Below are 25727 nucleotides of genomic sequence, written 5' to 3'. Positions count from 1 at the left end.
ACAGGGTGTTTTTTGCTCCCCGCTTTTTGGAAAAACCCTGGGCCCCCCGCATTTCTGGTTGCATGAGTTAAACCCCCTTTTTTGGCAATTCCCTGGGAGGTGGGCCACTTTTATGGAAATGGTGCCACACATTTTCCCCCATTGCATGGGTTTTGGGGTTCTTGGGGTTCCCTTTCCCCAGGCAAAACCACACCTGCCCCTTTTAACCCTAGGTTTCCCGTTTTTACATCCCAAAGGGAACCCCCAACAGTTGGGCCCGTTCTGTGATAGGCTTCCCCTTTCGTTTAATTACACATAGTTCATGGGACCCCACGCAAGGGATACTGGTGACATGGGGAATTACAAACCTCGCGGGTTATGGCCCCCTACCATGGGGGGTGAAAAGTTACATACATGTTTTCCCCTGGCCTTTGGACTTCCTTGTTGGACATTCCCCCTGCCAGATCGTTTGGGCCCTTGGGTTCTTGGGGTTTTCCCCCTTCCCCCCTTGATGGCTTTTTTACATTGTCCCATTGTACAGGGCCAAGTATTGGTTTTTGTACAAAACCAATAACCCCCTTTTAAATCCATTATGGCAAGATATTCCCTTAAAACCTTTAAGAAGTTGTCATACCACCCTGCGTTTAAAATTTCACATAGGGGTTTACATAGTATTTTTTCCCCTTAAAAAAAGGATTCCGGCCTTTTGGGACCTTTTGGGATGACATACGGTTTAAAATTGGGGCCCATACCATGTTGCCTGTGGGCATAACCAAAACTGTTTCCCCATTGCTTTTGGGATTCCCTTTTTGGCATCCACTCCAATTCCCCGGCGTTGGGATTGGGTTCTTCCCCCTGGGGGGCAGCCCCCTTGTGGGAAACCCCCCTTTTTGTTAAAGATGTTAAATGCACCGGTGTACAGGGCATTGGTTGTTAGCCAGGGGTTGGGGGGTTTTTAAAAACCATTTTCCCCCTTCTCTGTTATGGCGTTTTCATTATTTAAAAAACACCTTTAAACAACGGTTCATAACCCTCCGCGTTAAACCCCAATGTTTGGGGTTTCAACCTTTTCTTTTTTCCTTTGTTTTGCTTTCTTTTTATTTGTTCCCTTTGTTGTGGAGGGGGACGGGGGTTGGGATGAGGATACGGGGTTTGGGTTATCCTTAAAGGGATCCTTTTTCCCATCCCCGCCTGGGGTTACAAAATTGCTGTTTTCCCCAGTGTGGTTTTTGTTTTCATTTTTTCCCTGGGGGTTCTTCCTTGCATTACCCCTAAAATGGGGTTTTTGGGGTTTTTATTCCTCACCCTTGGCATTTGCCCTATTTCGTAGTGGTCCCGTATTGGGGGGTTTTGATGGTTGCCCCCCTATTGGGGGTTTTTTGGGGCAGGAAAACCAGGGTGTTTTGGGGCCCTGGAGGGTGTGGGTAAAAGGTATTTGGGGCAACCATTGGGTGTCCCCTTTGCCGCCTTTATCGTTTTGCAAATTAGTGTAACATAGGCTGTTGTAAAATTTCCTTTTAAAAACCGGGTCAATTTGGGGATTTTTCCCTTTTATGTTTTCCCACGCCAGAGGGTTTTGCCTGTCATTTGGGGCTCCTGTAAAGTTTTTGGGTGGTTTTTACCTTGTTTTTCCCTTTAAATTGCAAAATACAATTTTAAGGGGGACAACTTTGGGCCCCGCACCCCCCAAAATACACCTATGCCGGGGCCGGGGTTTCCCATCCCTGGCCCCGGGGAGTTTACCTTAATTTCTGTTTTCCCCCCCATGTAGGGTTTGTTGTTTTGGTGGTGTTTTCCCCCCGGTTTGCTTTCATTATTTCCTTTCCATGGGGGGGGTTTCCCCTTTGTTTTAAATCCCCAGCTATTTTTTCCCTTGTATTTGTCCCCGATATTTTACTTTTTGTTCCCCTTTCTTTGGGGTTCCCCGTTTTGGGTTTTACCTTTTTTTAAGGGGGCAAAATTTTTTTTGTTTTTACACTTTGTTTTGAAAACACAGCTTTTTTTAACCGGGGAAGTCCCCTCAGAACCCCCGGGTAGGGCCCGCGTTTTCGGTGTTCTTCCATTTCTGTGGCTTTGGGGACGTGTTTTGCCAATTTAGCCCCAAAGGGGCCCCCTACATACGGGCCCTGTTTGTTGCCCTTTCCTTTTCATGGGGGTTATTTCCTGGGGTACCTTCGGGGCATTTTCCCCCTTTGGGGATGGGTATTGGGCCCCCCCGCCCGCCATGGGGCTCCAGTTTTTGGGAACCCCCTGGTGGACTGGGCCCTTTGGGGTTGTGGGGGCTTTTGGCCCCCACCCTTTTTTCCCTCGCCCCTTCCCAAATCAATTTTACATGGCACAACATTAATACACAGGCCAAACCAGGCCCCCCTACCGCACCAAACCTATTTTTGCATCCCAAAAAACCTTTGAACGGGGTTTTTCGGGCCCATTACCCCGCAGGGGGTTATTTTTATATCATCATAGGTTATTAAACCCCCGGGGCCTTTTATGTTTACCCGTAACTGTGGGGTGGCCGATATTAGCGTTAGCTTTCCGTATGTTGCCCCCTTTCCAATGGGTGGGGGTTTCTTTTGTTAAAAACCCCCCTGCTCCCCGGTTGCTTTATTTGTATTTGGGACAGTTTTCGCCCGGTTTCCCCCTTTGTCCCCCTTAATCCCCTATTCCCCTTTTTCCTGGTTGGGGGTTATATGTATTATGTGGGAAAATTAATTTTTTAAAATGGGGTTTTTACCCCATCTAAAACCCGTAATGCCCCCAAAATCCCCATTGGCCCTTTGAAAACCTTGGCCGGGGAAATTGGGAAACTTTCACAACCGGCCCCTGGGTGGGCCCCGGTTTTTTGGTTTTTGGCGTCCAAGCTCCCTTTTTTGTTGGGTTACCCCCGTGTTTTCTCCATTTGGAGCCCTGGGGACCCTTGGTTAAAACCCCCTTTTCCCTTGGCCAGGGGTTTTTGGCCCCCCCCTTTCCCCCTGTTGTTCCAAAAGGGAGGGTTTAGGCCAGGGGCCACCTGTCAAAAATTGTGGTTTTTCCCCTTTTGCCGGGGAAAAAGGCTTTGGGTGCCTTCCCCTTTTACTGGGGCCCTGGCAAGGGTGTTCTGGTCCTTTTAACCCTTTTGTTGGGCCCGGCTGGCCTTTGGGGTTGTTTCCCTTTGTGGGCCTTTTAAACCATTATGTTTCCCCGCAGGGACCCCTTTTTCCGGGAGGATTCAATTATGTAGCTGGGCACATACATGAAAATTTTTGGGCCCCCATGTGCCTGGAGGTTCTTTTCAGGGCTTCCCCCTTTTTAAACCAACCCCCCTATTTCGCATTCCCCAAACCCCCCTATGTTTTCGGTTTTGTGCGGTTTTCAATTTTGGCCCTTTTGGGTTGTGGGTTGATTTCTGTTGGGGGTCATTCATCCCACGGGTTTTCCCTTTCCCCTACCAACATCCCCCACCAAGGGGCCTTTTGGGAATGTCCCCTGGCAATACCCTGGCAGTGTGGGCCCCGCCAATATTTAGCCCGGGAGCTTAGGGCTGCCCGCCCAATTTTTGATAATTTCCCTCCCATTGGGACACCCTTGGGAATTTAAAGGAGGGGGAATCCCCCGGTTTATTGTGGCCCTTTTCCCTTCCCAGGGTTTTGGTTGAACTTATTTGATGGTTTCACAATTTTATTCCACCCATCCCTCCGGAATTTGCCCCCGGGGGGTGGCCTTTCCTGCCCAAACCCCCCTTTTAGTCTGGGGAAGGGATTTTAATGCTTTTTATTGGCATTTAACATTTTTGGGATTCCCAGAAACCCGGGGTTCCCCGGTGTGATTTCCCGTGGGGAAAACCCAATTTTTTATTTCCCCGTTGGCCTTTTTAAATTCCTGTGGCCTTTCGCCAATTCAATAACCTTTTTGTCCCTGGGGTGGGCCCTTTTGTTTTTCCCTTTTTTAGGGTTTTGGGAAAGTAAAATTTTTGGTTTAATTTTGGGCCCTTTTTCCACCCTGGAACGCCCATATCCCCCATTTTTTGGGGCCCTGGGGGGGTTTTCCCATTTTTGGGCGGGCCCCTCCCCCCCGAGGCCACGGGGGTGGACCCCCCCTAACCTCCGGGCCTTTTTCTTTAACACCAGCTATGGCCTGGCCAGGGCAGAACCCCAAAATTTTTTAAAAAATTTGTGTTTTTAACCTTTCCTTTTAAAAATTTTTTGGCATTACAATATTTTCTGACAAAACCCCAAAAGTTAGGGGGGTTTTTCTGTGCCCTTATTACTTTTAAATAGAAAGTGTTTTGGTGTTTTTACTTTTCCCAAATTGTTTAACCCCCCCCCCCCCCCCCCCCCCCCCCCCCCCCCCCCCCCCCCCCCCCCCCCCCCCCCCCTCCCCCCCCCCCCCCCCCCCCCCCCCCCCCCCCCCCCCCACACCCCCCCCCCCCCCCCCCCCCCCTTTTTTTTTTTTTTTTTCTTTATTTGTTATTTTTTTTTTTTTTTTTTTTTTTTTTTTTTTTTTTTTTTTTTTTTTTTTTTTTTCTTTTTTTGTTTGTTTTTTTTATTTTTTTTTTTTTTTTTGTTGTTTTTTGTATTTTTGTTTTTTTTTTTTTTTTTTTTCAATCCTTTCCCTTAATTTTTTAAGGGTTTTAAAGGGAATTCCCCCTTTTAAGGTCCAACCCCTTAAAAGGGGGTTAAAATTCAAATAAATCCAAGGAAAAAAAACTTTCATACCCCCGGGAAAAAATTGGGTTTTTTAAAAAAAAAACCCTTTTTTTTCAAATTTAAATATATATATATAGTAAATAAAAAATATTTAAAAATATATAAATAGAGAATTTAACTATAGTGAATACTATGTGTTATGCTGAAAGCATAATATAATGCACAAATATTAATACATATAAATCGATTAATTTATTTAACCATAAGTAATACGTATATTTAACAATGCAAACTTCTTAACTTCAAAATGGGATAGAGGGAACAAATTTAATTCAGTCCGGGAGGTGCACTGGCAAAACAGCGTATTTGCCAGTACAATTCTAGGACTTCTAATAATACTTGGTTGGGCCCATCGCGGCTATCTGGTATAATCGTATCAATTGTTTTAAACAAAAATGTATGGTTGGGATTTTCAGCAACGTGTTTAGCTAATGCATTATCTGTTTTATTTTTCTTAATAGCATACAGGTGTTCATATACCCATTCACGCAATTTCCTGTCCGTCTTCCCAAAATAGAAAGCGGGACATAGTTGGCACTGAGCTAGGTAAATAACACCTGATGATTGACAATTAAATTTATGTTTAACATGATAGGTCACATTCCTAATGATAAAAGATTTGCCTGTATTCATATGTGAACAATATTTGCACATATTACATTGGAACATGCCTTTTCACCATGATAATATTCTAGTGTCGCTTTGTATAATTTGTTTGAGATTCCTACCTCTTTTCCAAACTATTTTTGGTTTGGGTGGAAGTTTTTTGCTAGTATCACTATCATTGGCAATAATGTTTCAATTTTTGTTCATAATTAAGGTGATGATGTCACTATCTAAACTGAACGGGGTAATGAAAGCTAATTTTATAGATGAAACTACAGTATTACGACCTATCTCTGGTGTTTGTTGTACAGTAACACTTAGGATAGGTTGATACATACCTGTCTCTCTTTTAGTGGCTACTTCTTTGACTAAATTATCAACAAATTGTTGGGGATAACCCCTACTAATAAACATTGATCTTAAAAGTTGGCAGTCATTATAAAAATCATCGTTCCTAGAGACCATTCGGGCTGCACGTACTAGCTGACCTTTAACTACAGATTTCTTCTGGTAAGAAGGATGACTACTGTTATAATGTAAGAAAGTGTTGGAATATGTTTCCTTTCTATGTATATTAGCATAGAAAACTTTTTTGATTGGGTCTTTACGTAAGTCAACATCTAAATATGTTATCCTGTCATTATTATATGTAGATGTGAAGACTAAGAAATCAGAACTAGAATTAAACAATAATACTAATTCTGTTGCCAAAGTTTCATTACCATCTAATAGAATGAAAATGTCATCCAGAAATTGTGTATAATATTTGATTTTACTCATAATATTAATATTCCTGCCTGCTAGTTCTTGTTCCCAATAAGCCATAACCAGGTTAGCAAAGCTACCCCCACAGGGGGACCCCATGGCTACGCCTATTTTCTACAGGTAAATCTTGTTGTCGAAAGTGAAATAATTATAAGACAAAACAAAGTCTAACATTTCCTCTATTAGTTTAATTTCAGTCCGTGGAGCACCATGTTTTCTTAGAATGAAACTTACCCATTCTATACCTTTAGTATGTGGTATACAGGTGTATAAATCTTTTACATCTAGCGTTAAAAAGTTTAACGTATCACCAAATTCAAGATTGTTGATATTATGTAAGAATGACCACAAATCCTTACATATAGCTTTCTCTTTGGATACATATTTTTGCAAAATTGTGTCTATCATTTTAGCACAAGGGTACGTCATACTATTACGTGCGTCAACTAATGGTCTCATAGGTGGATCGATCAAAGATTTATGAATCTTAGGTATACCAAAGAGGACAGGTATTCTAGGTGTGAGCATGGTTAAATAATTTAATGTTGTCAAATCAATTCTACATTCGCTAAAGAAGTAATTGAATAGGGACTTTATAGTTTTATATGCTTGATTTAATTCATTCTTAGATGATACTTGATAAGCTGCAGTGTTAAGTGTAAACAACATCTTTTCGATATACTGTTGTTGTGTCATAATGACTAAACCACCACCCTTATCAGGTTGTGAAAATCTAATGCCAGTCTCTTTTAATGAATGTAAGGATATCCTTTCTGTGGTAGAAATATTAGTAGTTGTAATCTTATTCATATTTAAGTGTAGCATGTTTCTGAAATCATTCTCACACATTTTCTGAAATAAATTCAATACAGGATGCATAGGTGGTATGGCATGAGGATCTGTTTAGCTGATAGACAGTGTGCTACTTCAGAGGAGTTGGGGAAGAAGGGAGACCTATACCTAGCAAGCAGGGCAGCCCTGCACAGGAAAGGGACCCCCAGTACTGCTCATGGGTCTAAAGGAACCCATGGTGGGCAGCAGAAACTGCCCCAACAGAATCCGCCAGTAGCAGGAGAAGCTACTAGTTGAAGTATACATCCAGGAGCTAGGGTTAAATGTTTTGAATGCAACCAGTGGGGCCATGTTGCATACAGATGTCCACGGAGGCAAGGTGGGAAACCAAAGGTGAGGGAGCCAGTAAGTTGGAAAGATGAAATGCCAACAGTAGGTTGTCTTGAGGCAACAGGGGTATGGAACTCCCATCCTGCAGATGTCCTGAGAGGGAAGGATTTGGATGAGGCAGTACTATGTACTTATGCAGTTACATGCAGTGAGGCTAGGAGACAAGCATGTGGGTCTGGTAGCCTGGGGGAGACCCAGACAGACTGCACACTTGCAGCCAGGATTGCTGAGGTGGTTACTTCGAAGAGGGAGCTGCTCTGTAGCAGTGAGACTGAATGTGAGCCACAGCTGCTTGTGGGTACTGATTTTCCCTTGGACAGGGTAACTGCAAAGGTAGAGATGAGTAGTAGTACCCAGGCTGACAGTGAGGCACCACTGTTAGAGGATGCCAGACTTCTAGTGGAAGGGGAGCTGGGAAGGTTTACAGGGAGAGACTTGAGACAGGCACAGCTCTCAGTCCCTACATTACAAGGCCTGAGTCAGGTAGCTAGGGAGGCATCTGATTCTCAAGGGAAGGGGGAATCTGTGTACTGGAACAAAGGGTTACTGTACAGAGAATGGACCCCTGAGGGAGTGATAGAAGGTGAGAGAGTACAGCAGCTGGTAGTGCCTAGAGCTTACCATCTGGTGCTTCTAGCCATAGCCCATGATATTCCCTTTGCAGGTCATATGGGCATAAAATGTACAAAGAGATGTATTATGCAAAACTTCTATTGGCCTGGAATTTCCAGACATGTAACAGGGTACTGCAGGACCTGTGAGCAGTGCCAAAAGGTAGGCAAGGCAGGAGACAAGGTGAGAGCTCCTTTGATGCCTTTGCCTGTGATTGAGGAGCCATTTCAGAGGGTAGCTATGGATATTGTGGGTCCTCTGAGTACCCCAAGTTCCACAGGGAAAAAGTATATCCTAGTGGTAGTGGATTATGCTACACGATACCCTGAGGCAGTGGCTTTGTCCTCCATTGAGGCACAGAAGCTGGTAAATGCTTTGATAGAGATTTTCAGCAGGGTAGGTTTCCCAAAGGAAATACTACTTGACAGAGGTGCCAATTTTATGTCAGACCTGCTGGCTTGTCTGTGGAAGTCCTGTGGGGTGAAGCACATGAAGACCACCCCCTACCATCCCCAGACTGATGGTCTTGTTGACAGGTTAAACTCTACAATCAAGTCCATGCTACAGGCATTTGTAGATAAGTTTAAGAGGGAGTGGGACAAATATTTTCCCCATCTGTTGTTTGCTTACAGAGAGGTTCCCCGGGAATCCACAGGTTTTTCACCCTTTGAGTTGCTGTATGGGCATTGGGTGAGGGGACCTCTAGATTTAATTTGAGATGAGTGGAAAGGTGAGTGTGAGTCTCACAAGGAGTCTGTTGTGGCATATGTCCTGCACCTCAGGACAAGGCTCAGGGAACTCATGGGCCTACCCCAGGAGAACCTGGAAGAACCCCAACAACAGAAAAAGGTGTGGTATGACAGGAATGCTTGAGCCAGAGAGTATGCTGTAGGGCAGCAGGTGATGGTTCTCATTCCTGTCAGACACAACAAGTTGCAAGCAGCTTGGGAGGGACCCTATAAGGTAGTAAGAAAGGTAAGTGATGTTAACTACATGGTGGAAGTGCTAGGCAGATGGCAGGGGCACAAACTGTACCATGTTAACATGATGAAACCTTACCATGATAGGGAGACCTTTGTGCTGAGCATTTGCAGTGGATTGCCGGAGGAGTCTGAGAGAGATCTTGTGACTGATCTCTTCAATTAGGCTCGGGCTGACACCTCGGTGGAAGGGTAGCAATGTCCCAGCAGCTATCTTCTACCCAGGTTCAAGAAATCCGATCAGTGTTGTAGGAGTTTGGGGGCATGTTCACAAGGAAACCAGGGAGCACCCACCTGATGCAGCACCAGGTGGATACAGGATCCCGAAGGCCTATCAGGCAGGCCCCTTATAGGGAGCCTGAGAGAGTCAAACAGACTCTGAGGGAGGGGGTACAGGAAATGCTGGAACTAGGAGTGATTCAAGGATCCAGCAGTCCCTGGGCCTCACCAGTGGTGTTGGTGCCAAAGAAGGATGGCAGCAACATGTTCTGTGTGGAGTACATAAAATGAAATAGTCACACCGAGGCAGATGCTTACCCCATGCCTAAGACAGATGAGGCCCTAGAGCAGCTGGGTGGGGCTAAGTATCTTACAACCATTGATCTTACCAAGGATTACTGGAAGATGGCCTTGACTCCCAGTGCTAGACAGAAGTCAGCCTTTGTGACGCCTTTTGGCTTATATGAGGTCACAAAGATGCCCTTTGGGATGAAGACTGCTCCAGCAACTTTCCAGAGGCTGATAGATCATATCTTAGCAGGAGCAGGAGGGTTTGCCCTTGCTTACATGGATGATATTGCTATCTACAGCCATTCCTGGCAAGAGCACCTTCAGCATTTTAGGAAGGTGCTGGGCAGACTACAGAGGGCAGGGTTGACCATTAAGCTGAGCAAATGTCAGGTGGGTATGGCAGAGGTCTCCTACCTAGGACATAGAGTGGGGAGTGGTAAGATAAGGCCAGAACCTACCAAAGTGGAAACTATTCAGGCATGGCCTGCACCTGTTACCAAAAACAGATGAGGGCATTCTTAGGGACAACAGGGAACTACAGAAAGTTTGTTCCCAATTATAGTACCATAGCTGCTCCCCTCACAGACCTGACAAGGAAGAACAGGCCAGATAAGGTAGTGTGGACCCCAGCATGTGAGCAGGCATTTCAGAAGCTTAAGGAAGCTTTGGGAGGACCCCCTGTGTTAGCCAGTCCAGACTACAGCAAATAATTTCTTATGCAGGTGGATGCTTCAGACTATGGGGTGGGGGTTGTACTTAGCCAGATTTCTTCAGAGGGAGAAGAGCACCCAGTGGTTTATCTCAGTCATAGGCTCCAACCCAGGGAGAAATGCTATACAGCGGTAGAAAAGAAATGTCTAGCCATAGTGTGGGCACTACAAAAACTTCAGCCTTATCTGTATGGAAGAAAATTCACTGTGATGACAGATCACAACCCTCTAACATGGTTAAACAGAGACAGTCAGCAAAATGCCAAGTTGCTAAGATGGAGTCTGGGGTTGCAAGTATATGATATGTCAGTGCAGCACCGCAGTGTGAGTAACAATGCCAATGCAGATGGGCTGTCAAGATAGGGAATGGGGTGACGTACACCCAGATAGACCTGACACTCTTGAGCGATATTTCTCAAGGGGAACTTGAAAAACTTCCTCGAGTTCCCTGGGGGGGAAGAGATATGATGATTGGGGAGAGATGGGCGAAGGCTGCCAGCCTAGTCAAATACAATTTGATATATAATTCTGGCATTTGTAAATAAATGTAAACTGCAGGCATGTTTTCTTGAGTGTAAAAAAATATTGTGAAATGTGGAACTGCAAAATATGTGACAACATTGCACTCTGCTGACCCAGTGAAGCATGTTGTAACCCTTTCATGTTAGAATTCGGCTCCAATGCATCTGGATGAAGGTTTCATGCCCATTGTTTTAAGGCTAAAGTTTATGACCAGAATTTAGATGTGGAATGTGCTTTATTGCTCTAGTTTCTGTTAGAATATACATGCAAAATGTCTTCTATTGTTGTAAGTTTCTGAGCAAGTGTTAGATTGCTAAATAATGCAGTTTGTGGCCTGTGAACTCCAGACTAAGTGTCAAAAATGATGTAATTTGGGAGGGCCTTAGAGACATGTTTGTTAGTAATGTTTAAATACTATTTCTCACAAGAGACTGAGAGCATTTTGACTTTGGGCATCTAACTCAGCACTCTGCCTTATGCTCACATGTAAGTTTTAGCACTGTGATTTCTTGTAGAAATAGTTAAAGCTAGTAAAGATAAATTAGGTATTTTTCTTTGAAATCAGACCTGTCCTACTGTATTATTTTAAGTTTCTGTGTGATCTCTGAACTCTTAGATATCTCTGTGGTGTAGTAGTTTTGTCTTGTGTTTTAATTATTTATTATTAAATATTTTTAAAACCTTCGACCTGTGGCTGGTTTATGTAGAGATAAATTATGCTTTAGAGTACAGTATATATTTATAGAGTTTACAGTCTAAGCCCTTCCAATAAGCCTAGACTGAATAGTCACATTACCATTGGATAATAATATTGCACAGTAATAATTGGACACCCTTCTAAGGGCCTTTTAGCAGCTGATATTATTAGCTGGGTGGTGGCAGGGATTACTACAGTATGGTCTGGGTAAACGGGCACAGCTGGAGTATATGTGTCGCCCTTTCTCAGGAGTGTCTGTGAAGTTGTATAAATACTTATCTCAAAGTGTGTGTGTGTTGTGTCAGCTACTTAGCAGGGGCACAAAGCACTATTTGGACAGAGAGGCTACTAGAGGTTTTAGCTTGCTCAGCTAGGCTGAGACCTGGACCCTATAGCTATGCCAGTGGGGAGTCTTATTGAAGACCTAGTGAGCAAGGGAGCAACCAGCCCCAGACTGACTGTGATCTCTGTGTGCACTTAAGGGAAATTGTACTTTACTGTGTATATTAGTTATCCTTTCCTCTCTTCTAGGAGACGATCTCCCTGGTGTTTTCCCTGGTGAGGATTGAGGCTCCTTGATTGCTGGGCCAGGGCATGGTCATCACAGCTTTCATTGCTCTGGTCATAAAATTCAAACTTACTCTATTGAATGCTTTTTTGCAGATGATTGCAAGCTGGAGGTTATCATCGACTCCCCTGCAGACACTAGCATTCTTCAAGAAGGCCTATCTCTGACTAAATAATGGTGCCAAAGCCATGGACCTAAACTCAATGCTAAGAAATGGGTAATTGTATCACTTGGGAAGTCAACCATCCCAGCTAATTACCATGTTGATAATAAATCCTAAGAGTCAACCCAGTGGTCAGGGATCTGGGTATGCATGTAGACAGTAGCCTTTACTTCAACAACAGTGGCCATAGTGGTGAGGAAATCCTTTTATGTTGGACAACTTATAAATAAAGGCATGGCATCTAGGTCCAAAGAGGTCATCATTCCACTGAACTCCACCCTCATTAGACCAGTCATAGAGTACAATGCTCCCTTTGGTATGTACCTGACCAGGCATTTACAGCAACTAGAGTTACCTCAGAGGTTCCTTACAAAAAGAATACAAGGCATAACAAACCTGCCTTATGCAGAGCACCTTAAATCCCTTTCCCTCTACTCAATTTCCTACAGCTTGCTGAGGGATGATCTACACCTGGCTTACAAGGCATCCACAAACCCCACATTTATGAATCTCCTACATATTCACAAATCAAAAAGTACCAGAAATACAAGGTCTAGGGACCTGAATTTTATCTGTGGCTTAAACAGAACATGTTGGAGATATGTGTCTCAGAGATTGCCACTCCTATGGGCCAGGCTTTCCACCCATGTGAAGCTGAGTTTGTCTGTTACCCAGTACCCAACCCAATTGTGTCCTCATGTACCTTGGGTGTCTATTAGGAGGGGTATGTTAGCTTGGAGATTGCTAAAAGCTTTGTGGGGGAGGTATGTTGTTAGGTAATATTTTAGTTACTGTCTGCTTCTGACCATTAGAAACACAGGGACCAGACTGGAAGTGAATTTGTAATTTCCCATCCAGTGGTCAGTATTACGTTTCAATAGCATCAAAAAGAAATTTCATTACCTAACATAATTTCCTTCAGGACCCACAAAGAAATTTTAGTAAATAAATTCTCCATCTCATTGACATCCCAAAACCCGCTGCTAAATGTGATGAATCAAAAATCTAGTGCATTTATTAGCAAATTCTGGAATATCTTCAAAACTAGCATTAGGAATGCATCCAACAGATGTGAATTGAAGTCCCTACTTAAATAGCCATGTAATTTATGGGTATTCAACTGTGGCATAATGTATCTGCTGAAATAAGGCTAACCCCCCCCAAAAAAAAAAACTTCATAACAAAGCATATCTGCACTATGTTTAATATGTAAGTATCTCATTTAGTCTGTACTGAATCTCACTGCCCATAGACTTTTATTTGTAAATATGAACTGTTTTCTATTCCCAATTATGCTTTTCCCTGTTGCTCTGTTATCTGTTATTGTTGACACTACCGTTGCAGCTATACTGATTCACAATGTATTATTTCAAGGTATCTCTGTTGTATTGCAATCTATTGCCTAGCAATGTTGATGTTAATATCTGCATCTGTAGTGATTTAAACTGTGCTATATAAATGTATCATTATATTTTCCCTCTGTTTGTTTATGTGTTTATTTATGTATTAATGCACGGGTTCCCAAACTGTGTGCCATGGTGCCCTGGGGAGCCACGGCTTCCTTACAGGTAGCCGCAAAGCTTATCAGCTGATTGCAGGTAAGTGAATGCCTGTATGACTGTGTGTTTCTGTCTGCGTGTGTGAGTGAATGCATGCATGAAAGCAAAAGAGACTGTGTGTGTGAGAGAGATCGGGAGAGTGAGAGCGATGCGTAAGTGAATGCAGGAATGAATGAAGAAGTGTGTGTGTGTGTGTGTGCGTGTGTGTGTGTGTGTGTGTGTGTGTGTGTGTGTGTGTGTGTGTGTGTGTGTGTGTGTGTGTGTGTGTGTGTGATCGGGAGAGTGAGAGTGATGTGTGAGTGAATGCAGGAATGAATGAAGTGGGTGTGTGTGTGTGCGAGATTGGGAGAGTGAGATCGATGTGAGTGAATGCAGGTATGAACGAGGACCTGGCTGTCTGTGTGCGTGTGAGATCGGGAGAGTGAGAACAATGTGTAAATGAATGCAGGTATGAGTGAGGAAGTGGCTGTGTGTGTGTGTATGTGTGAGATCGGGAGAGTGAGAGCAAAGTTTGAATGAATGCAGGTATGAATGAGGAAGTGGCTGTGTGTGTGTATGTGTGAGATCGGGAGAGTGAGAGGGATGTATGAATGAAAGCGTAAGTGGGTGTATGGCGTGTGGCTGTGACAGACAGTGAGAGCGATGTGTGAGTGAATGCAGGTATGAATGAGGAAGTGAATGTGTGTGTGTGTGTGTGTGTGTGTGTGCGTGCGTGCGTGCGTGCGTGCGTGTGTGTGTGTGTGTGTGTGTGTGTGTGTGTGTGTGTGTGTGATTGAATGTCCAGATTTTAGCCTCATATTTTTGGTGTGTTCCTCCAAAAATTTTTATTTTTCTGGCAAATAGTTGAGGATTGAAGTCATTAAATAATGACAAACATTTAAGTTTAAGACTCCACATCCTTCAGAGAATTCATGCTAATGCAAAACCTATTATTTTATCAACTTTCTAAGTTTGTAAGAGCAATATTTAAAATCTGTCCCTATTTGTCCCCCCATCATTTTAGGTTTTGTCCAGATTTTTTGCTCTAAAAATCTGGACAAAGCCTAAAATTTTGGGGGGACAAAAAGGGACAGATTTAAAAAATTGCTCTTACAAACTTAGAAAGTTCATAGAATAATAGAGTTTGCATTAGCATGAATTCTCTGAAGGATGTGGAGTCTTAAACTCAAATGTTTGTCATTATTTAATTACTTCAATTCTCAACTATTTGCCAGAAAAATACAGATTTTAGGAGAAACACACCAAAAATATGAGGCAAAAATCTGGACATTCTGCAAAAATCTGTACAGTTGAGAGGTGTGAATCACATGCACATACACACACACACACACACACACACACACACACACACACACACACACACACACACACACACACACAGTCACTTCCTCATTCATACCTGCATTCATTCACACAAACACACACAGCCACTTCCTCATTCATACCTGCATTCATTCACACACACATACACACACACACACACACACACACACACACACACACACACACACAGCCACTTCCTCATTCATACCTGCATTCACTCACACATCGCTCTCACTCTCCTGATCTCACACATACACACACACACACCCACTTCTTCATTCATTCCTGCATTCACTCACACTCGCCGTGAACCTATAAGCTTAACTGCAAAATGAATCGCAAACTGTTCATGGTTTATTTTGCAGCAGCCCTGTGAGGAAACCGTGGCTCTCCAGGGCGCCACAGTACACACTTTAGAACCCCTTGAAATATGAACTTTATGCGTGCCGCAGGGCCTTGGGAAAACCTGGATTCAGCTAGGGAGCCGAAAATCAAAAAAGGTTGGGAACCACTGTATTAATGTATTTACTTACATTTATTTATTGCTTGACTGCTTTTGGTAACTGGGACGGTCTAACTGGATGGAAAACCACTTTTCAGCAGAGGGCTAGGGAGAAAACTCCACAAGAGAGAAAGTAACATATATTCATAGTATGATGAATCATTTGAGCATACAGTAATAAGAAAAAAAAAGTTTGAGCATAGAATAGTATAAAACAAAAAAGCATTGACACGATACATATCATCATCATCATCATCATCTTTCGGCTTTTCCCGTTAGGGATCACCACAGCGGATCATCTCTTTCCATTTCTTCCTATCCTCTGCATCTTGCTCTGTTGCACCAACCACCTGCATGTCCTCTCTCACCATGGCCATAAACCTTATCTTAGGCCTTCCTCTTTTCCTCTTACCTTGCAGCTCCATCCTTAGCATCTTTTTCCCAATATACCCATCATCCCTCCTCAGCACATGTCCAAACCAATGCAATTTCATCTCTCTTGCTTTGTCTCCAGACTGTCCAACATGAGCTGATCCTCTAATATACTGATTCCTAATCCTATCCATCCTAGTCACACCGAGTGCAAATCTTAATATCTTTAACTCTTCCACATCCAGCTCTGACTCCTGCCTTTTTGTCCGTGCCACTGTCTGCAACCCATATAACATAGCTGGTCTCACTACCCTCTTGTAGACCTTCCCTTTCACCCTTACTGGTACCCGTCTGTCACAAATCACTCCTGACACTCTTCTCCACCCATTCCACCCTGCCTGTACTCTCTTCTTCACCTCTCTTCCACATTCACCATTACTCTGAACTGTTGATCCCAAGTACTTAAACACGTCCACCTTTACCAACTCTACTCCCTGCATCCTCACCATTCCTCTACCCTCCCATTCATTTACACACATATATTCTGTCTTAGCCCTGATGACCTTCATTCCTCTGCTCTCTAGAGCATATCCTCACCTCTCCAGAGTCTCCTCAACCTGATTCCTACTCTCACTACAGATCACAATGTCATCTGCAAACATCATAGTCCACGGGGCCTCCTGTCTGATCTCATCTGTCAACCTGTCCATCACCACTGCAAATAAGAAAGGACTCAGAGCTGATCCTTGATGTAATCCCACCTCCACCTTAAATGGATCTGTCACTCCCACTGCAGTCCTCACCACTGTCACACTACCCTCGTACATATCCTGTACCACTCTTACATACTTCTCTGCCACTCCTGACTTCCTCATACAATACCACAACTCCTCTCTAGGCACCCTGTCATATGCTTTCTCCAAGTCTACAAAGACACAATGCAACTCCTTCTGACCTTCTTTGTATTTCTCCAATAACACTCTCAGAGCAAACATTGCATCTGTAGTGCTCTTTCCTGACATGAAACCATACTGCTGATCACTAATCATCACCTCCCTTCTTAACCTAGCTTCTACTACTCTTTCCCATAACTTCAAGCTGTGACTGATCAAATTTATCCCTTTGTAGTTACTGCAGCTCTGCACAACACCCTTATTCTTAAAGATAGGTACCAAAACACCTTTTCTCCACTCCTCAGGTATCCTCTGACTTTCCAAAATTTCATTAAACAATCTAATTAAAAATTCCACTGCCATTTCTCCTAAGCACTTCCATGCTTCCATTGGTATGTCATCTGGGCCAACAGCCTTTCCATTCTTCATCCTCTTCATAGCTGTCCTTACTTCCTCCTTGCTAATCTGTTTCACTTCCTGATTCACTATCCCCACATCATCCAATCTTCTCTCTCTCTCATCCTCTTCATTCATCAACCTCTTAAAATACTCTTTCCATCTACTCAACACACTCTCCTCTCTTGTGAGTACCTTTCCCTCACTATCCTTTATCACCCTTACTTGCTGCACATCTTTCCCAGCTCTGTCCCTCTGTCCAGCCAATCGGTACAGGTCTTTTTCTCCCTCTTTAGTGTCCAATCTCTCATACAACTCTCCATACGCCTTATCCTTAGCTTTCACCACCTCTCTCTTTGCCATGCGCCTCACCTCCTTATACTCATGTCTACTTTCTTCATCTCTTTGACAATCCCACTTCTTCTTCACCAGCCTCTTCCTCTGTATACTCTCCTGTACTTCCTCATTCCACTACCAGGTCTCCTTGTCCTCCTTCCTCTGTCCAGATGTCACACCAAACACCTTTCTAGCAGTCTCCCTTACTAGTTCTGCTGTAGTTACCCAGCTATTTGGTAACTCTCCACTGCCTCCCAGTGCCTGTCTTAACTCTTCCCTAAACTCCACTTCACAATCACCCTTTTTTACCTTCCACCATTTAATCCTTGGCACTGCTTTCACACTCCTCCTCCTCTTCATGATCATCAACGTCATCCTACAGACCACCATTCTATGCTGCTTAACTACACTTTCCCCTGCCACCACTTTACAGTCTCCAATCTCCTTCAGACTGGCCCTCCTACATAGGATATAATCCACCTGTGTGCATCTTCCTCCACTCTTGTATGTCACCCAATGCTCCTCCCTCTTCTTAAAATACGTATTCACCACAGCCATGTCCATCCTTTTCACAAAATCCACAATCATTTGACCTTCTGCATTCCTCTCCTTAACACCATACCTACCCATCACTTCCTCATCCCCTCTGTTCACCTCACCAACATGCCCATTAAAGTCTGTTCCAATCACTAGTCTCTCACTCTTGGGTACACTCACTACAACTTCATCCAACTCACTCCAAAATTTCTCTTTCTCATCCATCGCACACCCAATTTGTGGAGCATATGCACTAACAACATTCATCATTACACCATCAATTTCGAGCTTCATAAACATCACTCTGTCAGACACTCTCTTCACGTCTAAAACACTCTTGGCATATTGTTCCTTTAGTATAACCCCTACCCCATTTCTCCTGCCATCCACACCATGATAGAACAATTTGAACCCGTTTCCTAAACACCTGGCCTTACTTCCCTTCCATCTGGTCTCTTGCATGCACAATATATCAACCTTCCTTCTCTCCATCATATCAGCTAGCTCTCTTCTTATACCAGTCATACTGCCAACAGTCAAAGTTCCTACCCTCACTGCTACACTCCTAACCATCCTCCTCTCTTCCTGCCTTTGGGCATGCCTTCTCCCTCCTCTTCTCCTTCAGCCAACAGTAGCCCAATTTCCGCCAGAACCCTGTTGGCTAACAGTAATGGTGGCGGTCATTGTTAACCCGGGCCTCGACTGATCTGGTATGGAAATATGAATTTTTTGTGCCATAAGTGATGTGGCAGAATTTTTACGCCGGATGCCCTTCCTGACGCAACCCTCCCCATTTATCCGGGCTTGGGACTGGCACAAAGAAATGCACTGGCTTGTGCATCCCCAGTGGCTAGGTTATTGACACAATACATATGAATAGCTAAAATAAACATTGCATAATCATGACACAAGTAATACAATGATATGAAAAATAATTCAAAGGTGGATCAGAATGAGTGTTTACACAAACAGTATTTAGTGTTTTATAATAGTAGAACAGTAGTAAGGTAAATGCCATAATAATGCAAAGCTGTGGAGAGTTTGGTACAGTGTATGTGGCCAGGTAAACATAATAGTACAGGTTAAGATGGAAGATTACTGGCCAAGTAGTCATTTTAGAACAAGATAGGACAAAGTGGATAAGGATAGTTTAGGGTGATAAGCTAGGTGTGGTGCATGAGCAAAGCCATGAGACCTTTAGATGTTCTTTTAACAATAGCTTGAAGGATTTCAGGTTGTTAGCTCCTCTGAGTGAGAGGAATGGAATTTTAAATTTTAGAGCTGGGAGAGGAATTCAGTGAGTCACCTGCAATATTGTTTGATTTAATTGGGTCCAGTAGGAATTTGTCAGTGGAGCAAACAGTCCGGGGGATGGAGAGTAAAGCTAAATAATATTTTCAAGTTGGAAAATTAGGCTGTAAACACTTTTTAGTTATGAGAAGATTAGATAATGAGGCAATTCTAACCAGTTTATCTGTTTTAGTATCATGCCATGATGGGATCAATAAGGCATATTAGCTGCAAATTTAGCTATTTTGTTGTAACACTCCAATAACCAGAAACTCCTGTCTACAAACCTATCAAATCTGCTTAGTATTATTTGTACTCATACAAGGTTGCTAAGGCCTTAAACTCCTTACCTGTATACATCAGGTCAATACCCTGCTTCCATCTTTCCAACCTGCTCTGAAATTCTTCCCAGCTATAAATCTGTCTCTGTTCTTGTTCAAAACCAGGATAAACTATATCCCTAAATATGAAAAAGTACCTTTTCATTCCTTATACCTCCGTCCTCTACTGTTTCATTTACTTCCTGTCTTCTATCAAATTCTCTGTCCTGATATTTTCTCTAAATATACCATAAGCCTGTTTTTCCTCTCACTTCATATTGCAATTCGTGTTTCTATTAGACTAAATTAACTGTCTAAAATTTCTATAAATATTAAATAATTGTCATAAACTTTGTATCAATTCTTAACCAACGTTTTATAACTAATTTGTTGTAATTATTTCAACTACAGATGTTTTGTTTTTATTTTTGAAGATTGTAAAATTATTGTTCTTAAAATTTTTGTAATAATTTGGAGATTTTCTTCCCAGGCCACCTTTGAAAGTGGGTTTCTACCCAGTTGGATTTTCCCAGTAATCAAATGTCAATCAATAAATAAATAAATAAAACATTTTTCGGGCATGGTTATTTCATTATCTTACAAGTTGGCAAATATGGGAGCGGTATATAGGGGCTGAATAACAGCAGAGTAGAGGCAATAGTTTGTCTAGCTTAATCAGCCAGGTTAAATTTAGCTCAATGCAGCATGGCAATGTTTTTGTGCATTTTGCTGATAGCTTGCTCTATGCTGTGATCAAATTTCATAGCATCATTTATGATGACATCTGGGAGTATGAGTTACAAGTTCAATTTTGGTGAGGTCAGAAGTAATGGTGAAGAGAGAGAGGTTTGTTTAGGTGCAAACAAAACACTTTTAATCTTCTTAAGGTTTAATAGAAGTGAAAGTAACAGAGCCATGCGTCATTGGAGGTAAATGATTCTTCTGAGTTTGAAGTTTTTGTAGTTTTTTTTGGCAGTGCAGATGAGAACAGAGTCAGCAGTATACTGAATAACGGTAGCATTTTTACTTGCAGTATGTAGGTCATTTCTAAAAACACTGAATTGAAAAGGACATATCAATCCTGAGGCACCCCCATGTGCACTAAGAGAAATGAAGAGATGTCATTTTCCAATTTTACAGCTTCTGTCTCTGATGTAGCTGTTGAACCAGGTGAGAGGTGAGTGTTGAAGTCCTAGGGAGTAGAGTTTGTAGAAGAGTTTTGAGTGAAACAAGGTACCACAAGCTTTTGATAAATCAAGGAAAATTGCTGCTACTAAGTTCCCTGCATTCCAGTTGTTATTGATGGTGGTAGCAAAGCTGAGTAGAACTGTTATAGTGCTGTGGACTGGATGGAAATGTGCTGTATGGGGCTTAATAAGATGTCCAGGGCAACAAATTTAAATAGCTGGGATTCAGCACATTTTGTAAGACTGGAATGGGGGAGGGCTAGTGTCATGTAACTGGAGATATCAGTAGAGGAGCCACCTTTGTGTAGGGGAAGGGTATAAGATTTTTCCCAAATTTTTGTGGCATAGTTTTCTGTGATGGAAAGGTTTATTAGGATGGAAACTGAGTAAGCTAGGATGTCAGCTGCAAGTTTAATATACTCTTCTGAAAGATTGGCTGGGGCAAGTGTAATTAGCATTAGTTTGAGAAGGTATTTCTTGATAGTGGATGTGGGGATGGATTCAAAATTACCTGACTGGAGTCAGTGGGTGTTACAGATGATAGAGATGACCAAGAGGGAAGTTACTGTGTTGCTAAAACTATCTAGTGAATTGGTTGTCAATGCTGTCATTAGTGGAGTTAGCAGAAGGTGTTTGTTAGGTATTGTGGTCACAATGCATACATTTGTTGATGGAAGACCAGAAATGTTTGGGGTTGTTTTGCTTATTGTATTGGAAGGTGTTATAACATGTTTTTGTTAAATGTGGTTGTGTGTTGTGCCATGTTTTGGCGTGATTTATAGCTTTGGAGGCTGGACTGGCTTTCAGTTTGATTTGTTCATGCTCTCTTTCTTTCTTTTTTCACTATCATTTTGTTTTGTTTTGTTTTTTTTTCCTAGTTAACTGTGATGCAGGGTTTATTTTGGCTCTTTTGTTTCTCAGTAGGGCATGTCCATTTAAAGATGAAGAGAAAAGTAACACAAGTATTTGACAGCATCATTTAAAGAGAGAGTATGAAGAGAGTTCCAGTTAATATATCTTAAGCTGGCAAAGGTGTCTTTGTGGAATGATGTGAGTTTAAGTGCTAGATTACAACAGTGGTCTTTCATGGGGACTTTAGCTGGCTAATTGTAAAAGGGGGAGGGAACCCCTTAAGGATCAGGGAGAAAACCAGAAGTGAAAATATTGTTTGGGGAATTTGTAAATATACAGTTGATGGTGGATCTCTTACTACTGATTTTATTGTATCTAGTAGGAGTGGAGATGATTTTAATGAAGCTGTAGAAATTAACTATATAACTGTTAAAATTGCTGACAATAGTTTAGCAATCTATATTGAAATCCATAGTGTTATTGTTTAATGAAAGATATTTGCTGAGACCCATGACAGATTTCCTCTGTAGTATCTATGATGTTACCCGGGAGTGTATAGATAGCAATGATGCATAAAGTCTTATTAAGCTTAAGTGAGGATAGAAGAATCACTGCAGTTTTAGTAGCTGGGGCTATAAGTCAATTGAGATAGTTGGAGGGTGGGGTGTTAATGCAGATTACTACCGTACCATTGGCTTTGTTGCTTGTTCTCTCCAATCTAAACATGCTATACCCTGGGTGGAGGATCTCCTCATCTTTTAAATCTTGTTTCAGCCAGGTTTGAGTTATGACCATGATGTCTGGAGAGTGGAGGGTAATCCATGTATGGACCGCTGGGTGTTTGTTTCTAATGTTTCTATGGTTAATGCTATATTATTTTTACTTGTTTGTCTTACAATTAAATTCACTATTGTTACAGTTGTTGTTGTTATTATTATTATTACATATGTATTTGATTCATTGGCCCCAGGACTCCACTGATAATTAAGCATCCCAACTAGATGATCATGATTAATAAATGTAAATAAGTTAATCGGTGGGTTAATAATTGCAGAAACAGGATAGTAGACCAATCTTTATCAGTTTTTCAGACATGAGGTAAACTGCCTAAAGCTGCTGATCCAGATTTAAGCTTTTAACAGTTTGTTCATCAGAACCACAGAGAATGAATGGAGGATAAAAGATGAACAACTAGGATCAGGGGGTTATCTAACATTGGCCCATGCCTCTAAACCACTCCACATCTTTTAGGGTACTCTGATTTTACCATCCCAAAGAGTGTCTGCACCAATGTTCTAACTTAACTTCAAATGGCTCTAATTCCTCTCATTCAATAGTTTGATTGTAGAGCCACTCAGCCTGGTCAAAATGAGCCAACAGGCAGAACTAACCAGACATTTAGCACTAGTATGGTTACTTCAATTGTTGTACCAGTACTACTGCTTTAAGAAAGTAATTGAAGTTATAACTGTTTTAGAGAATCTTGAATGGAATGAAAAGAGACTGCAGCAATGCAGTTTGACTCTGCCAACAGACCTGAGAATCTGTAGGCTGAGGTCTTAGTCTATACAGCTGCCCACCATATGCTCTATGTACTGCCAACTCTGCTGCTTCCAGTCTACAGGAAGAAAGAAAGAACATAAGAAAAAAAGAAAGTATCTGACTGATCACCAGCAGTTTCTGAGTATTGAGTTATTACCGTCTCTGTGTTTCTGTGAAATACCGGAACTTCGGGATTTTTTTTTTCTCCTGCTGGCTTCTTGCTGCTAAGCTGTGAAGAGTACAGAGTTACACTTGAATTTGTTCACAAGTCATATGCTGACCATTTCCTCACTCTGTATTGTCTGGGTCTTCCAGCTATCCATTCAAGATCAAGTAAGCCTCTGTTTCTTCTCTTTTAAGACTTCCACTTTGCACAACAGTGTACAAGATGCTAGGTACTCATATCTACTACTATAATCCAGGATAAGCCAAGGGTATTTTTCTGAGCTGAAACTGAGTGCATTTATTTCTTTCTTAAAAAATATTGGCTTTTAACAGATATGAACAAAACTAACAAATGCAACCAGCACAGAAATAAACTAACAAAACTATGTACAATATCCATAAAAATATTATTCTTAATCATCAGCACTAACACTTTTCTAAAAGATCTTTAGGTTTTAGCCAAGATAATTCCTTAGGAGTAATATTGCAGTTGCATTCTATAAAGTTTGCAATTGTTTATTACATACATTGTTTGTTAGAGAAATAAATTCTGAAAAAGAGAGGATATTTTTGTTTTTCCAGTTAATTGTGATAACCTTTCTGCCTCCATTTTTTCCTGAGCATTTCTTAGAATCTTTATATAGAGTGTTGAGACCAGAATACTTCTGCAACTGTTTAGACTAATGTCTATAACACACATTTCTATATAACTGGTTTAAAAATAGGATTGTAATCCAAAAGTAACCTTTATTAACTATGTACAAGCAATATTTGAAAAGATAAACATAGCCTTAAAAATAAGATGGATATGAGATGGCAATAGTACGAGATTATGAGCACTAAACAGAATTTCCTTGCTAGATTTCTGAGCTAAGTGAGAAAAACAGAACAGCTTAGAAAGGATTTTAGATGATAGCTGCATGGATGTTGGGTAAGTGTTTTTTTTTTGGCACTGCTAGATGGAGTAGCCAAATGCCAACTGTTTGTCTTGGGCACCATCTCAGAAAGTTCCATTCAAGCAGACCTTGAATGGATGAGACTGAATGCAGTAGCATCTCACATTAAGTTCATCATACTGACCTATTTTTATTCAAAAGTGTTAAGGATACTCAGTAGTAAGAGACACCAGTAAGTGTACAGGAGCCAAACATTGGCTACGGATGCATGGAAACAAGGAAATAATATTAAAAAAATATCCAGCAGTCAGCATCAACATTGGCTGGAAACGTTTTATTACTGTATCAAAATTTCATTTTATACAGGCTTCAGTAAATTATACAACTGCTTCTACTGCACCCAACCACTTTTCAGCTCAGGCAAACTCAGCAGTGTTTAATTTAACAAAAGGGGTGATTTCAACAGAATCACTAAGTGTACTTAACAAAGATTTTACTTTTATCCCAGCACAGTGGACAAATTTGCCCAATCTTTTGCTTGATTTGCGCCTGTTTCTTAGAAAGGTTCATTTGAAAATTCTTTTAGATGACATAGCAGAAGATCCCACAGAAAGGAACAATACCTTACCCTGAGGAGAAAAAGTGTGTTCAACCTTCCTCTACAGAACACACTTTAGATTTTTATGAAGGTATGCAAACAAGACCTCAGAGGTTTGTTAAGATGTAATAACAAGGAAAAGTGGTTTAACCTCACTCCTAAAGAACATATAGCTCTTCGAGAGCTAGAAAAGGACAAAGGTCTTTGTATTATGAAGGCTGATAAGGGTACTGGTATTGTCCTAATTGAGCAGACACATTACATTAAAAAATAGAAGCAGACCTGGTGAATAACAAATGCTATAAGGTTGTGGACCTCAAAACTGTTTCACATAATTTTGCAAGCATTAGCAAGCTACTTAAAACACTGGAAAAAGGCAATTTGATTTATTTTGAAAAATTTTATTACATGCATGTACCTTTCCCCAGTCTGGGAAAGTTTATCGGAATCCCTAATATGCATAAGGATGCCTTCGATATATTTTTTAGACACATAGTGTCTAACAAAAGAACTAAGACTGTAAAAATCTCAGAGTTTATTGATTCATTGTTAAACCCAATAGTCCAGTCCACACCATTTTTTAAAGACTCGTGCATTTTTAAATGATCTATTTCTTAACCAACCAACAACATTGGACCGGATGCTTGTGACATTAGCTATTGAATCCCTGTACATGAATATTCCGCATACTGAAGAGCTACAATACCTACATTCATTTTTACATAACCAGTCTGCATTTTCTGATGATAAAATTGACACTATATGCAATCTTATTTCCATGGTTTTACAGGGAAACTTTTTCCACTTCAATGGAGTTATTTATCAGCAAATCAAGGGAGTAGAGATGGGCTGTAAAATGGCCCCTGCATGTGCTTATCTTGTTCTTAGTGCCTGGGAAACGAGCACGTTTATCCACCTGTCTGGTTTTCAATATACCAGATTATACAGATGTTATATTGATGATATATTTTTTGTGTGGC

The sequence above is a fragment of the Protopterus annectens genome, chromosome 1.part1 (genome assembly GCF_019279795.1).
Source record: "Protopterus annectens isolate FY-2018-M chromosome 1.part1, PAN1.0, whole genome shotgun sequence".
Lineage (NCBI taxonomy): Eukaryota > Metazoa > Chordata > Ceratodontiformes > Protopteridae > Protopterus > Protopterus annectens.
The sequence above is the reverse complement of the archived record's forward strand: the minus strand, read 5'-3'. Positions refer to the sequence as shown.